General features: G+C 43.2%; 1 protein-coding gene across 4 annotated transcripts in view; it reads right to left on the bottom strand.

Moving 5' to 3' along the window:
* STYK1 (serine/threonine/tyrosine kinase 1) overlaps positions 1 to 11,325 on the bottom strand; it is a 51,824-nt gene extending 40,499 nt beyond the window's left edge. For 3 of the 4 annotated variants that reach the window (XM_005680833.3, XM_018048480.1, XM_018048482.1), the window contains exon 1: positions 11,013 to 11,324. The gene's annotated coding sequence lies outside the window, so the exon portion shown is untranslated. Of the gene's footprint in view, positions 1 to 11,012 lie in introns of all 4 variants that reach the window. The other variant, XM_018048479.1, reaches the window with a different exon arrangement.

The raw sequence follows: 23,615 nt of genomic DNA, 5'->3' as shown, positions 1-23,615 counted from the left end.
CTAGCCTGTCACTTCTACTCAAATAAACAAGCCCTTCCCCGCTGCTGTAGCCTGTAACTAGTCTGAGGCAGCACTGACTTTGGGCTCTGGCTGGTGGGGCGTCACCCAGCACTTACTCAAGGGGCAGTGGACACTTGCTCTGTCTGGGTTAAGCCGACCCCATCCAACTTAAAAGCGACTTTGGAGAAGCTGATCCTAAGGACACAAACTCGGGGTAGTGTGGTCTACAGTGGGTCTTGAAAACTGATTACTATCAGAAAAAAAAAAGAGAAATTGCTTAGGGTCAACTTCTCTAAACTCCAAATTATCATCTTTGCAAATATTTTTCATCATTCCGGTGACAGCATAAAATGAATATAACATCTATGGTGTCGCCCAGAGTTGTTCAACACAACAGCCCATGTGTACCTAACAAGACAGTACATTTGGTTAAATCATTCAAAACTGATGCTCTGGTGAAACCTAATAATTTTGAAGTTTTCTGCATGAAGTTAACAGACTTCAAATATGAGTATTATATGTTTATTATTGAGATTTTTCTATAGCCACAGTGTATGTGGTTCAGTGTAAAGAATCCACCTTTCAAGCAGGAGACATGGATTCGATTCCTGGGTCAGGAAGATTCCCTGGAGAAGGTAATGGCAATTTGCTCCAGTATTCATACCAGATCCCACGGACAGAGGAGCTTGGCAGGCTATAGTCCATGGGATCTCAGAGTTGGATACAGATGAGCAACTGCTGCTAAGTCGCTTCAGTCGTGTCCGACTCTGTGCGACCCCATAGATGGCAGCCCACCAGGCTTCCCCGACCCCGGGATTCTACAGGCAAGAATACTGGAGTGGGTTGCCATTTCCTTCTCCAATGCATGAAAGTGAAAAGTGAAAGTGAAGATGCTCAGTCATATCCGACTCTTAGGGACCCCATGGACTGCAGCCTACCAGGCTCCTCTGTCCATGGGATTTTCCAGGCAAGAGTGCTGGAGTGGGGTGCCATTGCCTTCTATGAAATGAGCAACTAAACAACAATGGACCTTTGAAGCACTTTTTTCCCTTAAACTTTAGCATCCCCTACAATTTCTTAGTAGAATTCTAATATAACCCAGAATTACATACATACAATAATTTTAATTTAGATCAATGTTCTGAAAACAGCACCGTATTTCTACGTACTTTGTTAACTGACAAAATACATGTTATGTGCATACACACTGTTATGTGTGTAAAAATAGGGTAGTTTACTATGACTTGAAGGTGTAAGATGTTAACAGCTGTATAAGAAAAAATATTACAGCAAGATTTCTCCTCGTTTATCATTCTTACCGGTAATTTAGTCCATAAAAGTATAAAACTGTAGGTATAAAAAAATTCAATCACTGTCTTCAAGTTGCTATGATCACTCAGTTGCTAAGAATTGGCTTTATTGAGGGATTTCCATAGCAATTTTGTGGCTAAGATCCCACACTTACTGTACGTGGGGACAGGTTTGATCCCTGGTTGGGGATGGAAGATTGACTCTTTGTGACCCCATGGACAGCAGCCTGCACCAGGCTCCTCCATCCGTGGGATTTTCTAGGCAAGAGTACTGGAGTGGGTTGCCATTTCCTTCTCCACACATGTTGCATGGCATAGCCAAAAAAATTACCAAACAAACCAGGAACTGGTTTTATTGAGGTGGTGAGGCCTGGAGGGCGGAGTAAAAGAACCTGAACTCACCTCCTATCACTGGGACACCAAAATTACAACTATTTACAGAACAACTACAGATAAAAATGACCTGAGGAAGAGCAGGAAAGGCTTTTGACAACTAAGCCTATAAGAAGGACGATGAGTAGGAGAAGTCAAGACCCATGCCTGCAGCTGGGTACCCCACGAACTGCAGGATAGTAACTATTACAGAAGTTCTTGCCAAGCAGTGGGGTTCCAAGTCCCACACTAGGCTCCCAAGCGTAGGGTTCCTGAACCACTGGAAAGATGAGTACCCAGATTATCTGGCTTTGAAGGTCAGTAGGGATTCCCTGGTAGCTCAGCTGGTAAAGAATCAACCTGCAAGGCAGGAGACCCCGGTTTGATTTCTGGGTCGGGAAGATCCGCTGGAGAAGGGATAGGCTACCCACTCCAGTATTCTTGGGCTTCCCTAGTGTCTCAGCTAGTAAAGAATCTGCCTGTAATGCGGGAGACCTGGGTTCAGTCCCTGGGTTGGGAAGATCCCCTGGAGAAGGGAAAGGCCACCCACTCCATATTCTGGCCTGGAGAATTCCATGGACTGTATGGTCCATGGGGTCGCAAAGAGTAGGACACGACTGAGCGACTGTTATTTCACTTTCATGGCTTCCCTGGTGGCTCAGACGGTAAAGAATCAGCCTGCAATGCAGAAGACCCAGGTTCAATTCCTGGGTTTCGAAGACCCCCTGGAGAAGAGAAGGGCTACCCACTGCAATATTCTTGCCTGGAGAATTCCATGGACAGAGGAGCCTGGCTGGCTATAGTCCATGGGGTTGAAAAGAGTTGGACATGACTAAGCGACTAACACACAAATGCTGTTTTAGTTTATATAAATAAACACAGAGAATTAGACAAAATGAGGTTACAGAGGAATACACTCCAAATAAAGAAACAAAATAAAACACCAGAAGAAGAACAAAACTAAATGGAGATAAGCAACATACATCCAACAGTTTAGGGTAATGATCATCAACAATAATAGGAGAACTTTCACACCCTACTTACATCAATGGACGGATCATCTAAGCAGAGAATCAATAAGGAGGGAGTGTGCAAAAAAGGAAACCCTTCTACATGGTTGATGGGAATGTAAACTGGTACAAATACTATGGAGAATAGTATGGAGTTTCCTCAAAAAATAAAAATAGAATCACCATATGATCCAGCAATTCCCCTCCAGGGTATTTTTATGAAGAAAAAAATACTAATTCAAAAAGATATACACACCCCATGTTAATTACAACATTGTTCATAATAGCCAAGGTATGGAAATAGCCTCAGTGTCTATAAATAGTGTATGGAAGTGAAAGTGAAAGTCATTCAGTTGTGTCTGAGCCTTTGTGACCCCATGGACTATACAGCTCATGGATTTTTCCAGGCCAGAATACTGGAGTGGGTAGCCTTTTGTTTCTCCAGGGGATCTTCCCACCCCAGAGATTGAACACAGGTCTCCCGCATTGCAGGTGGATTCTTTACCAGCTGAGCTACAAGGAAAGCCCAAGAATACTTGAATGGGTAACCTATACCTTCTCCAGTGGATCTTCCCGATCCAGGAATCAAACTGAGGTCTCCTGCACTGCAGACGGATTCTTTACCAGCTGAGCTATAAGGGAAGGCCTAAATAGGTGGATGGATAAAGAATATGTAAGATAGATACACAGACAGATATAGAGAATGGAATATTACTCTGTCAAGAAAAGAATAAATCTTACCATTTATGCCAACATTAATGGATATAGAAGGTATCATGGTAAGTGAAATAAATCATACAGAGAAAGACAAATACCATATGATTTCACTTATATGTGAAATCTGGAAAAGAAAACAAATGACTAAACCTAGCAAAACAGAAATAGACTCACAGATACAGACAAAAACAGGTAGTGGCCAAAGGGGAAGAGGTTGAGGTGATGGGTGAAACAGGTGAGACTTCCAGTTATAAAATAAATGAGTCATGTGGATGAAATATATAATATGGAGAATATAGTCAATAATATTATAATAACTTTGTATGATAACTAGACTTATTGTATTGATCTTTTTGAAATGCATAGAATTATCAAATTACTATTTTGTCCACCTGGAACTAACATAGTGTTGTAGGTCAATTATACTTTAATTAAAAAGAAAAAGAATTAGCTGTGTTGGCAACTGGCTACCTCAATGTCAAAAAGGGTTATTATTATAAATTAGAAAACAAATTAAGTGCAGATTAGGTGTGGCGGCCGAGAAGGTAATGGCAACCCACTCCAGTACGCTTGCCTGAAAAATCCCATGGACGAAGGAACCTGGTAGGCTGCAGCCCATGGGGTCGCTAAGGGTCAGACACCACTGAGAAACTTAACTTTCACTTTTCACTTTCATGCATTGGAGAAGGAAATGGCAACCCACTCCAGTGTTCTTGCCTGTAGAATCCCAGGGACCGGGGAGCCTGGTGGGCTGCCGTCTATGGGGTCGCACAGAGTCGGACACGACTGAAGCAACTTAGCAGCAGCAGCAGGTGTGGAAGGGGCAAACCTAATGCTTAAAATCTGAGATAGAACTTAGACTGATGAGGGTTAAATAAACCATGAGCATCAAGGAAACACTTGTTCCCTGGAATCTCACTTTTTAGAAGTGACTTTCACAGCATGGTATAGCTGGAGTATATATTGCTCAGTTCACCTGGAGTTGTAGGCAGGGGAAAGTTGTGGAGAAGACCCCCTGAGCTTAGGAGTGTAAGAGTAACTTTAGGAAATTGAGCTGAAGTCAAGGCATGGATAGGAACCCCTTCACTGCATCCCCACTTCCTTCTCCTTATCCAGAGCTGACAGTCTCTGCAGCTAAATTCTAACCTATTCTCCTCATGATCATTCTGGTTAGGAAACTCAAAGAAATTACAAGAAATTCAAAAATAAAAGACTCATCTTTTAAATCAAAGAATCTCCCAAGATTTGCCAGTCTATCTCAACTCTTCATTTTCTAAAACAGAAAGATAAAAATAACAATAAAACAATAAAGCTCACTGACGTAAGTACCGTGTTCTTGGCTAACAAAAAGAGTGCCAGTGCTTAAAACAGATTTCAGGTCCTTGGACTCCTTCCATTCTACACAAGACTCTTTCCATGCTACACAAGTATTTGTGTAATATCTCCTTTTCCTTTGTGTACACTTATTCCCTTCTACTTCTGTTTTCTGCAGATGATAGGCTAATATAAAGACTGAATACCTCACCTACTTATTCAGTACTTAATCAGTTTGCCTATAGTCATCAGTTTCTTTCCAACCAGATAGTAATTTCCTTGATGGCATACTCAGCTTCTTTATGCCCTTTTATCGCATGCGTGCATGCATGCTAAGTCGCTCCAGTCGTGTATGACTCTTTTCGACCCTATGGACTGTAGCCTGCCAGGCTCTTCTGTCCATGGGGATTCTCCAGGCAAGAATACTGGAGTGGGTTGCCATGCCCTCCTGACCCAGGGATCAGACCCACATCTCGTGGCTCCTGCATTGCAGGCAGATTCTTTACCACTGAGCCACCAGAGAAGCCCATGCCCGTTTATTAGCCCAGCCCAGAAGCAGACATCGAGCAGTAACCTGGTGGGGAGCTAGAAGAGAAGCATGAAAGTCTTCATGAGAACAAGAATTTGGGGACTTTGGCTATTTTCCTCCTAGCTGTAGCCCTAACACTTGGAAACAGGGCTTTTTCCAGGTGAATTTGAGTGTGGGTGTGTTACACATTACAGTAGCTTAATGCCCTTATCATGACAACTACCAACAGCTGTCAGTAACTAGGGGGAAGAAAGCTTGGTCTCAAATGTGTGAACAGCTCAGATGAGGAGAGGATTCATAACAGGAATCCATAATCACAGAAATAAAAGGGTAAGAAAGGAGACAAAATGGGAATGAGGTTGAGAGACTAATGAAAAGGACCAACAAATCAAGAAAAAGAGGAACTTCCCTGGTGGTCCAGTGGTTAAGAATCCACCTTCCAGCGCACTGGGTGTGTGTTCAATCCCTGGTCAGGGAACTAAGCGCCCACATGCCTTGAGGCCAAAAAGTCAAAACATAAAGCAGAAGCAATATTACAACAAATTCAATAAAGACATAAACATATGGTCCACATTTTAAAACATCTTAAAAAAAAAAGAAAAAGGAAAGACAAAGATGGCATCAAGATGGTGGACTAGGAGGAGGTGTAGAGTACCTCCCCCCATGAACACGTCTAAAATTCATCTACATATGGAACAATTCTCACTGAAAACTAGAGACTGACAGAAACCAAGTTCCTGCACAACCAAGGCTGTAAGAAAGATGCACACTTAATCCAGTAAGAAGAGAAGAAAAGTGATCAGGTCAGGACTTGGGAGGAAAAGGAAGATCACACGGGTGGAGAGCCATGCTGGGGAGTGGGCAGTTCAAGCCACATATTGGGCACCCCAGTCCTGGGGTCCTCTGTGGGGGAGATGGATCCCCCTGGCAGGTGGGAAGACCACCAGGACTAACAGGAGAGCTGTGGGGAACCTGGACTTACTCATGAGGAGCGCACATATGCTGGCCTGCCCCCACAGGTGGAGTGGAGGTGCAGTGGCCCCAGTTTCCCCAAGACAGCCTGGGCGCACGCCCCAGCTGATGCGGGGAGAAGGAGCCAGCCCGCATTTACCCTGGGTCATAGCCTGACACCGGACCTGGGCGGCCATGACCAGGAAGAAAGCTCAGCTGTGGGAAACGCAGAGGTGACCTGGGTGGGGCAGAGCCTGGGTGAGGCAGCAGGAGCCACTGTCAGAGCTTACTCCACAGCACCTCAGAAGCAGCCCGGATCTTTGAGGTGGCCAAGCCACCACAGCTCCTGCCTGCCCGCCAAGCCATTTCAGTCATGTCTGACTCTTCGTGACCCCAGGGACTGAGCCCGCCAGGCTCCTCTGTCCATGGGATTCTCCAGGCAAGAATACTGGAGTGGGTTGCTGTGCCCTCCTCCAGGGGATCTTCCCAACTTAGGGATCGAGCCTGAGGCTTCTGCATTGCAGGCGGATTCTCTACCACTGAGCCACCAGGGAAGCCCCCACCCCAGCTCACTCCCCAGTAAATACCTCAGGTCCCTGAGAGCCCTGCCTGCCCTGAGGTGATGCTCCATGACAGAGATGGACAGTGATCAGCCATGAGGGACAAAGGGACTTGAACCCAAAGCTACATCTGAGCAGAGTAAGGGAACCAACTGCAGGCATTGGCACAGGCAGCACATCAGAGACAATTCGGATCTCTGTCTGTGACGGAAATGAGTGGACAGACCCCGTGGACCCCCTTGCTTCAACACTACTCCCTGTAGGACAAGGGTCCCAGAAAAAAGAGAGGGGAAAACACACACTTAGAGGAAACAGAGGGGCTTCCCTAGTGGCTCAGCGGCAAAGAATCCACCTACCAATGCAGGAGACATGGGTTCAACCCCTGGTCCAGGAAGATCCCACATGTTGTGGAGCAATTAAGCCCATGAGCCACCTCTACGGAGCCTGTGATTAGAACCCAGGAGCCCCAACGACTGAGCTCACGTGCCGCAGCTACTGAAGCCCATGCTCCCTAGAGCCCTTGCTCTGCAATGAGAGAAGCACCACAATGAGAAGCCCAAGCACCACAGCGAAGACTAGCCCTGCCTGCTGCAACCAGAGGAAAGCCAGTGGCAACAGAGAGACAGCACAGCCAAAACACATAAATAAATAACCTTTAAAAAATAAAAACAAGGAAACCAAGCCAGCTTGGCCCAGCCCTCAGGAATTCTGCTTCAGCAACTTGAAATTAGCCCTTATCCACAACAGAACAGTCATGGCCACTGGGAAGAGGGGAAGTCCCCACTCACACCAGCTTGAGCTCTTGCCCCTACATGTGCAGCCTGACCTCCTATCAGGATGGCAGCTTCCAGCACACCCTGAGGAAAGGTGTGATTACATCCACATTAAATCCAGCTCTCCCACCAAAGGCACAGGGCACACACAGCCTACACAGAGATGCTCCCACACAAGAACACCCCTTTAAGACTGCAAGAGGCAACTATTTCACCTGAATTTAGGTCAGAGAAAGTTAAACCAAAAAAAAAAAAAAAAAAAGGGCAAAGGAACTGCTCTCAACTGAAACAGCAAGAAAAACATCCTGAAAAAATATAATAAAACAGAAATAAACAATTACCAGAGAAAGAATTCGAAGCCTTAGTAATAAGAATGTTAACTAAACTAGGAAAGAGAATAAATGAACACAGTGAGAATTTTAACTAGAAAATATTTTTAAAAACTCTAAAAAATGGAGAATTCAATAACAAATAAAAAGCACAGTAAAAAGAATAAATAGCAGATTAAGTGATGCGGAAGAATGCATAAGAGATCTGTAAGATAGGGTAATGGAAATCACTTGATCATAAAAGCAAAATGAGAAGCAAATTTTAAAAAATAAAATCAACCTAAGAGATCTCTTGGATAAGATTAAATGCACCAATATTTGTATTAAAGGGCTTCCAGAGAGAGAAGAGAGAGGGAAGGGGATCAAAACTCATTTATAATCATTTCAAAAAGAATAAAACATTTAGGAATAAATCTGTCTAAGGAGACAAAAGAAATATACTCCAAAAACTATAAGATGCTGATGAAGGAAACTGAAGATAACACAAACAGATGAAAAGTTATATCGTGTGCCTGAACTGGAAGAATCTATATTGTTAAAATTACCATACTAACCAAGGCAATTTACAGATTCAATGCAATCTCTGCCAAAATATCAATGGCATTTTTTACAACTGTTGTTCACCAAGTCATGTCCAACTTTTTGTGACCCCATGGACTGCAACACACCAGGCCTCCTCGTCCTTCACCATCTCCTGAGTTTGCCCAGGTTCATGTCCATTGATCGGTGATGCCATCAAACCATTTTTCATGGAAGTAGAACAAACAGTTAAGAAATTGTTATAGAAACACAAAAGAGCCCAAATAACCGATCTTGAGAAAGAAGAACAGACCTGGAGGAATCACTCTCCCTGACTTTAGACTAGACAACAAATCTATAGTAATCAAAATAGTATGGTATTTTTGACTCAGTGGACATGAACTTGGGCAAACTTTGGGAGATAGTGAGGGACAAGGAGGCCTGGCCTGCTGCAGTCCATGGGGGTCACAAAGAATCAGACACTGAATAACAACAACATAAAGTGACTGAATAACAATAACGACATAAAGCAGTGAGATCAGAACATTTCCTTACACAAGAATAAATCAAAATGTAAGACCTGAAATCATAAAATTTCTAAAGGAGAACATAGGTAGAACAGTCTTTGACACAAATTATAACTATATTCTCTTGGATCATTCTCCTAAGACAAAAGAAATAAAAGCAAAAAAAGAAAAAAAGAAATAAAAGCAAAAAATCCAAATGGAATCTAATTGAACTTAGAGGCTTTTGCACAGCAAAGGAAGCACCAAGAAACAAAAAAGACAATGTATGGAATGGAAGAAAATGTCTAAAAATGATACAATTAACAAAGGCTTAATATTCAAAATATACAAACCGTTCACACAATTCAATATTAAAAAATAACCCAATCAAAAAATGGTCAGAAGATGTAAATAGACATTTTTCCAAAGACATACAGATTGCTAAGAGGCACGTGAAAAGATGCCCAACAACACTAATCAACAGGAAAATGCAAATCAAAATCACTGTCACCTCACACCTGTCAGAATGGCTGTAAATAACAAATGTTGGAAAGGATGTAGAAAAAAGGGAACTCTTGTACCTTCTTGGTGAAATAAAAAATTGGTGTAGCTGCTATGGAAACAATATGGATGTTCCTCAAAAAACTAAACACAGAAGGACCCTCTTGTTGTTTAGTCACTGAGTCATGTCTGACTATTTTGTGACTCCATGGACTGCAGCCTGCCAGGCTCCTCTGCCCATGGGATTTCCCAGGCAAGAATACTGAAGCGGATTTCTATTTCTTTCTTCCGGGGATCTTCCCAGTCCAGGGATCCAACCCGCCTCTCCATTTGCAGGTGGATTCTTTACCACTGAGCCACCTGGCAAGCCCTAGAACCACCATATTACCCAGCAGTTCCACTCCTGGGTGTCTATCTGGAAACACAAAAACACTAATTTGAAAAGATTCATGTAACCCAGTGTTCAAGGCAACATTATGTACAATATACAAAGTATATTGCAATAGAAGCAACCCAAGTGGCAATTAACAGATAAGTGGATTTAAAAAGACATGGCATAAATATATATATATATATATATATATATATATATATATAGCTGAGTAACTGTACTCAGCCATAAAAAAGAATGAAATTCTGCCATTTGCAGCAACACAGATGAACCCAGAGAATATTATGCATAGTGAAATAAGTCAGACAAATACTCTATTCACACTTACTTGTGGAATATAAAAAATAAAACGAATGAATGTATATAGCAAAACAAAACAGACCCACAGATATGAAAACAAACTAGTAGTTACTAGCGGGGAAAGAGAAGGGAGAAAGGGCAAGACAGGAGTAGAGGATTAAGAGACACAAACTACTCAGTATAAAATAGATAAGCATATTGTACGGCACGGGGAATTACAGCCATTATTTTGTAATAACTTTTAATGGAGTGAATGAAACCTATAATAATACTATAAAGAATCAATCACTATGCTGTGCATCTGATACTAATATAGTATTTTAAATCAACTACACTTCAATACAAAGAAAAAGAGAAAACAAGAAAAAAACCGAAATTCCGGTAAACAAAGAACAGCATATCACACTATACAGTTTTTAAGTGTGATTACAGATATTATCTCATTTAAATATCACAACAACTCCAAGAGATAATTATCATTCTTAATTATGCTTAGCAGCAGATGAGGAGCTGAGCTAAGCCCAAAGGCGGGCTGAACGACCTTACTGTCCTGTGACAGGTAATTCCTGTACTTGACTTTTTCTTTCTATCTCCCCTCTCGCGATGGCCTCCTCTCCAGGAATACACAGAGACCCCTCATCCCTTCGCTTTCTGGCTGCCTCTCTCCTTGCCCAAATTGCTGAAAATTGCCAAAATTCTGTCTTAAAAAAAAAGACAGAAGCTAAAACTCGCGAGATGCCTGTTCCGAAGAAATACAGATTCATTCACCTGGTGATTGCTGTTTGTTCACATAAAATACAAACAGCCACCCACAGCCATCCCCCTTTCGGCCGCCTCCCTCTTTTTCTTCCCAAAACAGCGAAGTCCACCCCTGACTGCATCACTACTATCCTTCTCTCACCCGTCATACCCCCAAACCGTTTCCACTACCTTGTCCCTCCTCCGGTTCCTCCTCCGGTCACTCTGTATGTCAGACGAAACTTGCTCAGCCAGGGAAGAGGGGAAATAAACTTCGTTTTGCGTAGGGCAAGTTGTGCCGGCCTCAAGGAAATGCTTTTCAGTCCCTCCTTCCCACCGTGGGGCGTGGCCGCGGGCAAAGGATGGAGTTTGGGCGGGCTCCCCACAAAAGGAAAAGTCTGCGGGCACTGAGGTTTCCGGGCCTCACCACACCTGAACCAGCAGGAAACCTCTGCCGAAATTGTAAAAGCTGGACTTGTTGCTGATCAACTTATTCACTTCCTTCTCAAGCGATTGCTTGACAGTCAGGTATAGAAGACCTGCTTGTCCAGGTGAAAATGCAGTCACGATAAGGCGCAACAGCGCCACCTTCTGTGCGACTCAATAACAGTTGCCTTCCTCGGTGCTCAAAATGGCCAGGATTTGACCTTGGGCTCCGGGACAATCGCAACCCCAAACCTTTACTGAGCGCCCCAGTTAATACTGACCATGAGGCAATAGATTGGGAATAATTGAACATAAAAATCTCAGGAGTAAGTAGTCAATCATTCACAAATGCTTTTAAAATAATCTATGTGCTGGATTCTCCTCTAGGGATACAGTGATGAGCCACCTACTTAGGTTACTGACCCACAAGGAATTTACAATCACAGGAGACCCTGAAGAAAATACTCAGCTGGGAGAACTCCAAACTTGATACTAGCACCGAATACACGTCCTACTCAAGAAATATAGGCCACGTAGTGTGTAGATGGCTTGCTGGCTCAGCATTGTTAGCAAACCAAGCCGAAATTGGGCATCCTTAGAAGAGAAAGAATTTGGGTGCCAGGTGATGTCGAGCGTTTGAAGACTGGGGTACTTCAGTTCTCTGGAGTCTTTGCTATTGATAGTTTTATTCCCTTCAGAGCTCTTTTAAAATAGGAAGAACTGTACTGCGTGCCATTGAATTGTACATTTAAGAATGGTTGGTGGTTAATTTATGTTATGTGATTTTACCTCAATTTAAAAAAATGAAAGAATGAAGTCTCCTCAGTCAAATTTTCTTCCCATCCTTTACGTCATAACTGATGAATAAAAGCCAAACGAACAAATCTGAGCTTTATATTATGGCCTCTTCTACTCTGCTTTCCCATGGACCCTGATCTCCTCAAAGCAGAGACTGCGGCATACTCATTTTTGTAATTCCTGCAACACCTGAGTATCTTGCTGAATACCCATTCTGATACACAGAATTCTGTTTAAAAATCTCCTTTTTGTAAAGGAGTCACCATAGTCACAAAAGTCATAACCTCTAGGACCTAGAAAAAAATTTAAATATATATAGACCGAACAAAGGGGAGTTCAAAAACGTATACTCTAATGTTAATGAACAATTCAATAAATGGTGAATTTTTAAATTTTCTGAGATAGAGAAAACTCTGGAAATAATGCTCAGATATATGAAAACACCAACATACATACTAAATAGAAAATCCTCAGTAAACAAAAGATAAGCAGGAGGTATTCATGTGTGACTGGTTCCACACATTTACACGTGAGTAAGGTGGCTGGATCATTCTTATTTTGCTCTTCTCTCCGAGTGTCCATTCTCTTATCATTTCCATTATTACCTCTGTCTCACAGTTCTGGCCCTCTTACTCATATTCAGCAATCTTCAGTTCATCCATCCTTACCAGATGGTTACTTCTACCTCACCATATTTATTTATTTATTGTTGGCTGCACTGGATCTTTGTTGCTGCATGCAGACTTTCTCTAGTGGTGAGCAGGGCCACTCTTTTGTTGGGGTGGATGGGCTTCTCACGGCCGTGGCTTCTCCTGTGGCAAAGCACAGACTCTAGGCATGCCGGCTTCAGTAGCTGTGGCCCACAGACTCTGTTGCTCCGAGGCACGTGGGATCGTCCCAGACCAGGGACTGAACAGTCCCCTGCATTGGCAGGCGGATTCTTATCCACTATACCACCAGGGCAATCCCAATCAGCATTTATTGAATGCCCGTTTTCTGCTCTGCCAGCATTTATTGAGTGTTAAGTATTGAACAGGCTTCCCTGGTGGCTCGGCTGATAAAGAATCTTCCTGCAATGGAGACCTCAGTTCAATTCCTGGGTCAGCAAGATCTGCTGGAGAAGGGTAGGTCTACCCACTCCAGTATTCTTGGGCTTCCCTGGTGGCTCAGCTGGCAAAGAATCCACCTGTAATGCAGGAGACCTGGGTTTGATTTGAAATTAAATTCTATCTTAATTGATAAAAATTTAGTCATATTGAAGAAAAGAAGGACGTGCACTCATCTTCTCCTGAGAGAACTCCGAAGTTGCAACTCTCTGCTGAACAAGCATCGGCGAGAAAATTTTGGATCCCACTAAAAAGAGATACCCCATGTCCAAGGACAAAGGAGACACACATCAAGAGAACAGAAAGGATGAAATCACATTTAGAATCAAACCTCATACCTGCCAGAGATGCTCAGGGGGCTCAAGCACACCAGGACCCAGGGATCCCACAGAGACTGAGCCAGACCTGCCTTTGCATGTTTGTCTCAATCTGTCTTTGTGTGTTTGTCCCTGCGGAGACATGGGTCAGCAGCAGCCTGCTGTGGAGACAGGGGCTCTGGCTGCAGCAGACTTGGGTCATACTGTGTGTGGCATCAGCCCTCTTAGAGGAGGTCACCATTAGCCCCAACATAGAGCCACCGAGCAGACAACCCACAAACTGCAGAACAATTATGCCAAATAAATTATCACACTGTTGAGAAAGTTCTAAGACCAACAACAGATTTCCCAATCTCGGGATCTGGCAAAGGGGCTGAGAACCCCCAGGGAATATGACTTTGGAGGCCAGTGGTATTTGATTACAGAACTTCCACAGGACTGGGGACACAGACTCTTGGAGGGCACAGACCAAACCTTGTGCACACCAGGAGCCAGGAGAGAGGAGCAGTGTCCACACGAGAGACTGAGCCAGACTTGCCTGTGAGTGTCCAGGAGTCTCCAGCACAGGTGTGAGTCGACAGTGGCCGGCTGCAGGGTCAGAGGTGCTGAACACAACAGTGCGTGGAGAGTCCTTTTGAAGAAGGTCACCATTATCTTCATTACCATAGGCCTCAGGCCAAACAACAGGGGGAAACACAGCTCCTCCCATCAAGAGAAAATAGCATTAAAGGTTTACTGAGGATGACCCTGCCCTTCAGAACAAGACCCAGTTTCCCCCAGAGTTAGTCTTCCCATCAGGAAACTTCCATAAGTCTCTTATCCTTCTCTATCAGAAGGCAGACAGAATGGAAACCACAATCACAGAAAACTAATCAAACTGATCACATGGACCAAAGCCTTGTGTATCTCAGTGAAACTATGAGCTATGCCATGTAGGGCCACCCAAGATGGACGGGTCATGGTGGAGAGTTCTGACAAAACATGGTCCACTGGAGAAAGGAATGGAAAACCAGGTCAGTATTCTTGCCTTAAGAACCCCATGAACAGTATGAAAAGGCAAAAAGTTATGACACCGAAAGATAAACTCCCCAGGTCAGTTGGTGCCCAATATGCTACTGGAGAAGAGTGGAGAAATAACTCCAGAAATAATGAAGAGACAGAGCCAAAGCGAAAAAATGCCCAGTTGTGGATGTGACTGGTGATGGAAGTAAAGATTGATGCTGTACAGAACAACATTACATAGGAACCTGGAATGTTAGGTCCACAAATCACGGTAAATTGAAAGTGATCAAACAGGAGATGGCAAGAGTGAACATCGACATTTTAGAAATCAGTGAACTAAAATGGACTGGAATGGATTTAATACCGATGACCATTGTATGTACTACTGTGGGCAAGAATCACTTAGAAGAAATGAAGTAGCCCTCATAGTCAACAACATAGTCCAAAATGCAGTACTTGGGTGCAATCTCAAAATGAGAATGATTTCTGTTCATTTCCAAGACAAACTATTCAATATCACAGTAATCCAAGTCTATGCCCCAACCACTAATGCTGAAGAAGCTGAACTATTCTATGAAGTACCTATAAGACTTTCTAGAACTAACACCAAAAAAAGATGTCCTTTTCAGCATAGGGGACTGGAATGCAAAAGTAGAAAGTCAAGAGATACCTAGGGTAACAGGTAAGTTTAGCCTTGGAGTACAAAATGAAGCAGGGCAAAGACTAACAGTTTTAACAAGAGAATGCACTGGTTACTTCCATCACCAGTCACATCCAGCAAACACCCTCTTCCAACAACACAAGAGATGACTCTACACATGGACATCACCAGATGGTCAATACTGAAATCAGATTGCTTATATTCTTTGCAGTTGAAGATGGAGAAGCTCTATACAGTCAGCAAAAACAATACCAGGAGCTGCCTGTGGCTCTGATCATGAACTCCTTATTGCTAAATTCAGACTTAAATTGAAGAAAGTAGGGAAAATCACTACTCAGTTCAGTTCAGTTCAGTTCAGTTGCTCAGTCGTGTCCGACTCTTTGTGACCCCATCAATTGCAGCAGGCCAGGCCTCCCTGTCCATCACCAATTCCTGGAGTTCACTCAGACTCACGTCCATCTAGTGGGTGATGCCATCCAGCCATCTCATCTTCTGTCATCCCCTTCTCCTGCCCCCAATCTCTCCCAGCATCAGAGTCTTTTCCAATGAGTCAACTCTTCACATGAGGTGGCCAAAGTACTGGAGTTTCAGCCTTAGCATCATTCCTTTTAAAGAACATCCAGGATCTCCTTTAGAATGGACTGGTTGGATCTCCTTGCAGTCCAAGGGACTCTCAAGAGTCTTCTCCAACACCACAGTTCAAAAGCATCAATTCTTCAGTGCTCAGCTTTCTTCATAGTCCAACTCCCCAACTACTCAGGTATGACCTAAATCAAATCCCTTATGATTGTACAGTGGAAGTGAGAAATAAATTCAAGGGATTAGATCTGATAGACAGAGTGCCTGAGGATCTATGGATGGAGGTTTGTGACATTTGTGACAGGAGGTAGTGATCAAGACCATCCCCAAGAAAAAGAAATGCAAAAAGGTAAAATGGTTGTCTGAAGAGGCCTTACAAACAGCTGAGAAAAGAAGAGCAGTAAAAGGAAAAGGAGAAAAGGAAAGAAATATCTATCTGAATGCAGAGTTCCAAAGAATAGCAAGGAGAGATAAGAAGGCCTTCCTCAGTGGTCAATGCAAAGAAATAGGGGAAAATAATAGAATGGGAAAGATTAGAGATCTCTTCAAGAAAATTATTGATACCAAGGGAATATTTCATGCAAAGATGGACACAATAAAGGACAGAAATGGTATGGACCTAACAGAAGCAGAAGATAGAAGAGGTGGCAAGAATATACAGACGAACTATACAAAAAAGATCTGCATGACCCAGATAACCATGATGGTGTGATCACTCACCTTCCTGGAATGTGAAGTCAAGTGGGCCTTAAGAAGCATCACTAAAAACTAATAGCAACTGAAGCAACTGACAAACAACTAATCTCAAAAATATACAAGCAACTTAAGCAGCTCAATTCCAGAAAAATAAATGACCCAATCAAAAAATGGGCCAAAGAACTAAATAGGCATTTCTCCAAAGAAGACATACGGATGACTAACAAGCAAATGAAAAGATGCTGAACATCACTCATTATCAGAGAAATGCAAATCAAGACCACAATGAGGTAGCATTTCACACCAGTCAGAATGGCTGTGATCCTAATGTCTACAAGCAATAAATGCTGGAGAGGGTGTGGAGAAAAGACAGCCCTCTTACACTGTTGGTGGGAATGCAAACTAGTACAGCCACTATGGAGAACAGTGTGGAGATTCCTCAAAAAACTGGAAATAGAACTGCCTTCAGTTCAGTTCAGTTCAGTTGCTCAGTCATGTCCAACTCTTTGAGATCCCATGAATCACAGCACGCCAGGCCTCCCTGTCCATCACCAATTCCCGGAGTTCACTCAGACTCACGTTCCTCGAGTCAGTGATGCCATCCAGCCATCTCATCCTCTGTCATCCCCTTCTCCTCCTGCCCCCAGTCCCTCCCAGCATCAAAGTTTTTTCCAATGAGTCAACTCTTCGCATGAGGTGGCCAAAGTACTGGAGTTTCAGCTTTAGCATCATTCCTTCCAAAGAAATCCCAAGGCTGATCTCCTTCAGAATGGACTAGTTGGATCTCCTTGCAGTCCAAGGGACTCTCAAGAGTCTTCTCCAATACCACAGTTCAAAAGCATCAATTCTTCGGGGCTCAGCCTTCTTCACAGTTCAACTCTCACATCCATACATGACTACTGGAAAAACCATAGCCTTGATTAGACGAACCTTAGTCAGCAAAGTAATGTCTCTGCTTTTGAATATGCTATCTAGGTTGGTCATAACTTTTCTTCCAAGGAGTAAGCGCCTTTTAATTTCATGGCTGCAGTCACCATCTGCAGTGATTTTGGAGCCCAGAAAAATAAAGTCTGACACTGTTTCTACTGTTTCTCCATCTATTTCCCATGAAGTGATGGGACCGGATGCCATGATTTTCATTTTCTGAATGTTGAGGTTTAAGCCAACTTTTTCACTCTCCTCTTTCACTTTCATCAAGAGGCTTTTTAGTTCCTCTTCACTTTCTGCCATAAGGGTGGTGTCATCTGCATATTCGAGGTTATTGATATTTCTCCTGGCAAACTTGATTCCAGATTGCGTTTCTTCCAGTCCAGCATTTCTCATGATGTACTCTGCATATAAGTTAAATAAGCAGGGTGACAATATACAGCTTTGACGTACTCCTTTTCCTATTTGGAACCAGTCTGTTGTTCCATGTCCAGTTCTAACTGTTGCTTCCTGACCTGCATACAGATTTCTCAAGAAGCAGGTCTGGTGGTCTGGTATTCCCATCTCTCTCAGAATTTTCCACAGTTTATTGCCTTATGACCCAGCAATCCCACTGCTGGGTGTACACACTGAGGAAACCAGAATTGAAAGAGACACGTGTACCCCAGTGTTCATCGCGGCATTGTTTATAATAGCCAGGACATGGAAGTAACCTAGATGTCCATCAGCAGATGAATGGATAAGAAAGCTGTGGTACGTATACACTATGGAGTATTACTCAGCCATTAAAAAAATACATTTGAATCAGTTCTAATGAGGTGGATGAAACTGGAGCCGATTATACAGAGTGAAGTAAGCCAGAAAGAAAAACACCAATACAGTATACTAACACATATATATGGAATTTAGAAAGATGGCAATGATGACCCTGTATGCAAGACAGCAAAAAAGACACAGATGTATATAGCAGACTTTTGGACTCAGAGGGAGAGGGAGAGGGTGGGATGATTTGGGAGAACAGCATTGAAACATGTATACTATCAGGTAAGAAATGAATCACCAGTCTATGTTCGATACAGGATACAGGATGCTTGGGGCTGGTGCAGTGGGATGACCCAGAGAGAGGATATGGGGAGGGTGGTGGGAGGGGGCTTCAGGATTGGGAACTCATGTACACCCGTGGCAGATTCATGTCAATGTATGGCAAAACCAATACTATATTGTAAAGTAAAAATAATAAATAAATAAATAAGAAGCATCACTACGAACAAAGTGGAAGTAATAGGATTCCAGTTGAGCTATTTCAAATCCTAAAAGACGATGCTGTGAAAGTGCTGCACTCAATATGCCAGCAAATTTGGAAAACTCAGCAGTGGCCACAGGACTGGAAAAGGTTAGTTTTCATTCCAACACCAAAGAAAGGCAATGCCAAAGAACATTCAAACTACTTCACAATTGCACTCATCTCACACGCTAGCAAAGTAATGCTCAAAATTCTCCAAGCTGGGCTTCAATAGTATGTAAACTGAGAACTTCCAGATGTTCAAGCTGGATTTAGAAAAGGCAGAGGAATCAGAGACCAAATTGCCAACATCCACTGGATCATCGAAAAAGCAAGAGAGTTCCAGAAAAACATCTACTTCTGCTTTATTGACTACACCAAAGCCTTTGACTGTGTAGATCACATCAAACTGTGGAAAATTCTTTAGAAGATGGGAATACCAGACCACCTTACCTGCCTCCTGAATAATCTGTATGCAGGTCAAGAAGCAACAGTTACCACCAGACATGGAAAAACAGACTGGTTCCAAATTGGGAAAGGAGTATGTCAAGACTGTATATTCTCACTCTACTTATTTAGCTTGTGTGCAGAGTACATCATGAGAAACACTGGGCTGGAGGAAACATAAGCTGGAATCAGGATTGCTGGGAGAAATATCAATAACCTCAGATATGCAGATAATACCACCCTTATGGCAGAAAGTGAAGAGGAACTAAAGAGCCTCTTGATGAAAGTGAAAGAGGAGAGTGAAAAAGCTGGCTTAAAACTCAGTATTCAAAATACCAAGATCATTGGATCTGGTCCTATCCCTTCCTGGCAAATAGATGGGGAAACAATGAAAACAGTGACAGAGTTATTTTCTTGGGCTCCAGAATCACCGAAGATGGTGGCTGCAGCCATAAAATTAAGAGACACTTGCTCCTTAGAAGAAAAGCTGTGACCAATCTAGACAGCTTATTAAAAAGCAGAGACATTACTTTGCTGACAGAGATCTGTGTAGTCAAAAGTATGGTTTTTTCAGTAGTCATATATGGGTGTGAGAGTTGGACCATAAAGAAAGCTGAGGGCTGAAGAATTGATGCTTTTGAACTGTGGTGTTGGAAAGGACTCTTGAGAGCCCTTCAACTTCAAGGAGATCCAACCAGTCACTCCTAAAGGAAATCAGTCCTGAATGTTCATTGGCAAGACTGATGCTGAAGCTGAACCTCCAATACTTCGGCCACTTGATGCAAAGAACTGACTCATTGGAGAAGATCCTAATGCTGGGCAAGACTGAAGGCAGGAAGAGAAGGGGACCACCAAGGATGAGATGGTTGGATGGCATCACTGACTCGATCGACATGCATTTGAGCAAGCACCGGAAGTTGGGGTGGACAGGGAAGCCTGGCGTGCTGCCGTCCACAGGGTTGCAAAGAGTCAGACACTACTGAGTGGCTGAACTGAACTGAAGTATTGAACAATGGGAAGTCACACTGCAATATACACCAGGGGCTTCTTCATTCTGCAGTTTAGTCCATACACATCTCTACAATTCCTATAACATCTTCTAAATTCCTATAACAGCACTCATGCACATGTCATTTAGTGTATTCTGTCTGATTCTGTGACTGAGGAATTCCAGTTTGAAGACTGGTAGGATGGACCTCCTGAAATCTATTTACATGAGACAGGGAGAAAGCCCTAGAAAATTATAAGGAAAGAGAGCAAGAAGGCTTTATCCAATGAAAATAGATCGATGTTCAGTCCTGTGTCTGTGTCCTTTGGCCAAGACCTCATAACTTGGCCAAAGGAAAGGCAACTGTGAATACAACTGTAAAGAGTCATTTTACAAAACAGGAAAAAAAAGAGGTAAAAATGCTCTCATAGACCTTGGGTCTATCTATAGTCATGGCTAGACATAGCTCCAAACATTGCTTTGGAGCTGTTCCAGGGAAAGTTAACAGAAAAGTGAGGCAAATGGATTCTTCCAACTTTATCTGAAAACAATCCATCTTCACCACTGGAGGGCAGCAGAGGGCAGCACACAGCCTCACAGGGCCTGAGGCTTATGGAGAAGATTTGCATGGCACGTGCAAGCAGAACAAGGCTGATGGAAGCTATAAACAGAGTTGGCAAGAGACTCGCTGTGGTGATGCCTCACACCTAAGTGAAGTGTCTTGGGCATTGGAAGAAGGGCTTCCCTAGTAGTTCAGTTGGTAAAGCATCCACATGCAATGCAGAATACCTGGGTTCAATCCCTGGGTCAAGAAGATCCCCTGGAGGGGGAAATGGCAACCCACTCCTGTATCCTTGCCTGGAAAATTCCATGGACAGAGGAGCCTGGCAGGCTATATAGTCCATGGGGTCACAAAGAGTCGGAAGCAGCTAACACACACAGGCATTGAAAGAACGGCGGGTGCACGCTCAGTTGCTCAGTCATGTCCAACTCCTTGTGACCCCATGGACTGTAGCCCACCAGGCTTCTCTATCCATGGGACTTTCCAGGCAAAAACACTCGAGTGGGTTGCCGTTTCATCCTCCAGGGGATCTTCCTGACCCAGGGATCAAATCTGCATCCCCTGTACTGGCAGACAGATTCTTTACCACTGAGCCACCTAGGAAGCCCTGAAAGAACAATAGATGTTGCCAGCCAAAATCTGTCTCACCATCTGGCTCTACAAGGAAGAAGCCCCTGACCACAGCAGTCCCCTGACCTTCCACACACCTGAAAGGAGTCCAGGGTGGAGACCAGGAATGAGGCTCTCCATGCTCTGGAAAAAACTAGCAAACAGGACTCACATAGTTAGATATTTTCAGATGATTTTATGAGCCCAGTTTCTTGCATCTTCTGTTATCTAGAAAAGCGCTGAAATCATTGCGACACTTGCTGCTCCTGATTAGCAGCAACCCTCTGCCAAAATTCGTGCTTGATTGCATGGAACCCCTGCCCCTTCACTAGTATCTAATTTGTACTGACCTTTCTTTCTAATTCTTCAGAACAATGAAGACTGTAGCCCAGGAGACAGCTCCATCTACTGGCTGGCTGATAGCAGGACAAGCTGAAACTAGGTATTAGGACAGCAGACCCATAGCACAGGCAGAGATGTTATTCCTTTAAGAAGCCACTGGGAAGGGCTTCCCTTGTGGCTCAGCTGGTTAAAAAAAAAAGCCACTGGGAGGAAAATTGTCCAGGGAAGCCACCCAACCAAACTCGTCCTTAAGAAGAAAATGTGTAATAGTAAGCCACTGAAATGTAAGATGGTTATGTTACAGCAGCTAGAACTAACTACCCTGAGGAATGCAGACATGTTAATGCCATTTTTCATCTCAGGCTTCCACATCATTAGATGTTTCCACACCATACCCTTCTTAAAGGAATACTTCCCACACTACAGGAACAGGGGGAGAGCTCATGTTACCCACGTGGGTTTCAGTTCCCTTAGAAGTACCCATCTCCCATCCTGAAAATCAGGATGATTCTGGATTTAGCTTATCAGCTAAAATGAAATGCTTTCAACCTGGGGAAATCACAAAGGTGATAAAGTCTTTACCACTTCCTCTGGCAAGATCACCCGGTTTTCAGAGACTTCTATCAGCACCTGCTTCCTTTCTAGACTTTTCCTATTAAGACACTGATGCCTATATATACATATATATTACCTAGTACATATATATATATATATATATGATGCCTATATAAAATGATTAGTGTGTCAGTTCTAAGATTGGTAGCTCAGATGGTAAAGCATCTGCCTACAGTGCAGGAGACTCAGGTTCAAGCCCTGGGTCGGGAAGATCCCCTGGAGAAGGAAATGGCAACCCACTCCAGTATTCTTGCCTGGAGAATTCCATGGACCGAGGAGCCTGGTAGGCTACAGTCCATGGGGTCGCAAAGAGTTGGACATGACTGAGTGACTTCACTTCACTTCTAAGATTCACAGACTTCCCTGGAGGCTCAGATGGCAAAGAACCTGCCTGAAGTACAGGGGACCTGGGTTCGATCCTTGGGTCAGGAAGATCCCCTGAAGAAGGAAACAGCAGCCCACTCCAGTATTCTTGTCTGGAGAATTGCATAGGCAGAAGAGCCTGGTGGGCTATAGTCCATGGGGTGAAAGTCGGACAAGACTGAATGACTAACACACAAAGTTAAGAGATGTTTTCCTCTTTTCAACCACAACCAAGTCCTACTCTGGGATTTAATGTGTAAAATTCTAAGATTCAGAGAACGTTATTACTTCAAAACCTCTAAGTATTAGTCTTTACAAATACATCTCTTTACTCCCCTAAGGGCAAAAGTACTTTTGAAAACTGCATCTGTGCAATAAGCCCAGGAACCTCAATGATGCGGATGCAACTCATTCGTGAAGAAACCTGGCATCACTTGGCACAGAGTGGGTACTCAAATATTTTGAGCTGGGTAGGCTACTTTCCCAGTAGGTGCTGTTTCAAATAGGGAAAACTCTGGAGCTGCAAGTTAATACCAATCATAGCTAATTTGTTAATTGCGGTATGACAGCCTCTGATTTAATCTCTAGCTGTGCTTCCACCCAGGCACCACATATCTCTTGGGAAAGAAATTCAACTCCCTGATTTTGTGCTGTAAAAGAATGTAGGCCCATCCTTATATCACATCCAGTTTTTCTTGTCTTCTGTACCACTAATCAGTGTGTTTTAGGGCTGTAGTTATACACACTACTGAAGTTTAGACTTTTCCTCCAATTCTTTGCATTTGTTACTTTTTTTTTTTTTCCTCTAGAATAGCTATAACCCTGATGGACGGTGCTTAGAGGTAAGGGTGTTAGAATGATAAAGTGTTTATAACTGCAGTTTTTAGGAACCTTCAGTACCCAATAACAGAAAACTTCACTAACACACAAACTCAGTGGGTCTTTTGTGGGTTTGTGCCTCTAGAACAGTGGATGACTCAAACCCAGACTCAGGGGGTACCTGATTTAAGGAATAAATCATTTGATAGGCACAGCGGATCTGAGAAGTGACTACATAGAATTGACGTGTACTACA

Source organism: Capra hircus, chromosome 5 (assembly GCF_001704415.2).
Source record: "Capra hircus breed San Clemente chromosome 5, ASM170441v1, whole genome shotgun sequence".
Taxonomy (NCBI): Eukaryota; Metazoa; Chordata; class Mammalia; order Artiodactyla; family Bovidae; genus Capra; species Capra hircus.
The sequence above is the reverse complement of the archived record's forward strand: the minus strand, read 5'-3'. Positions and strand labels throughout refer to the sequence as shown.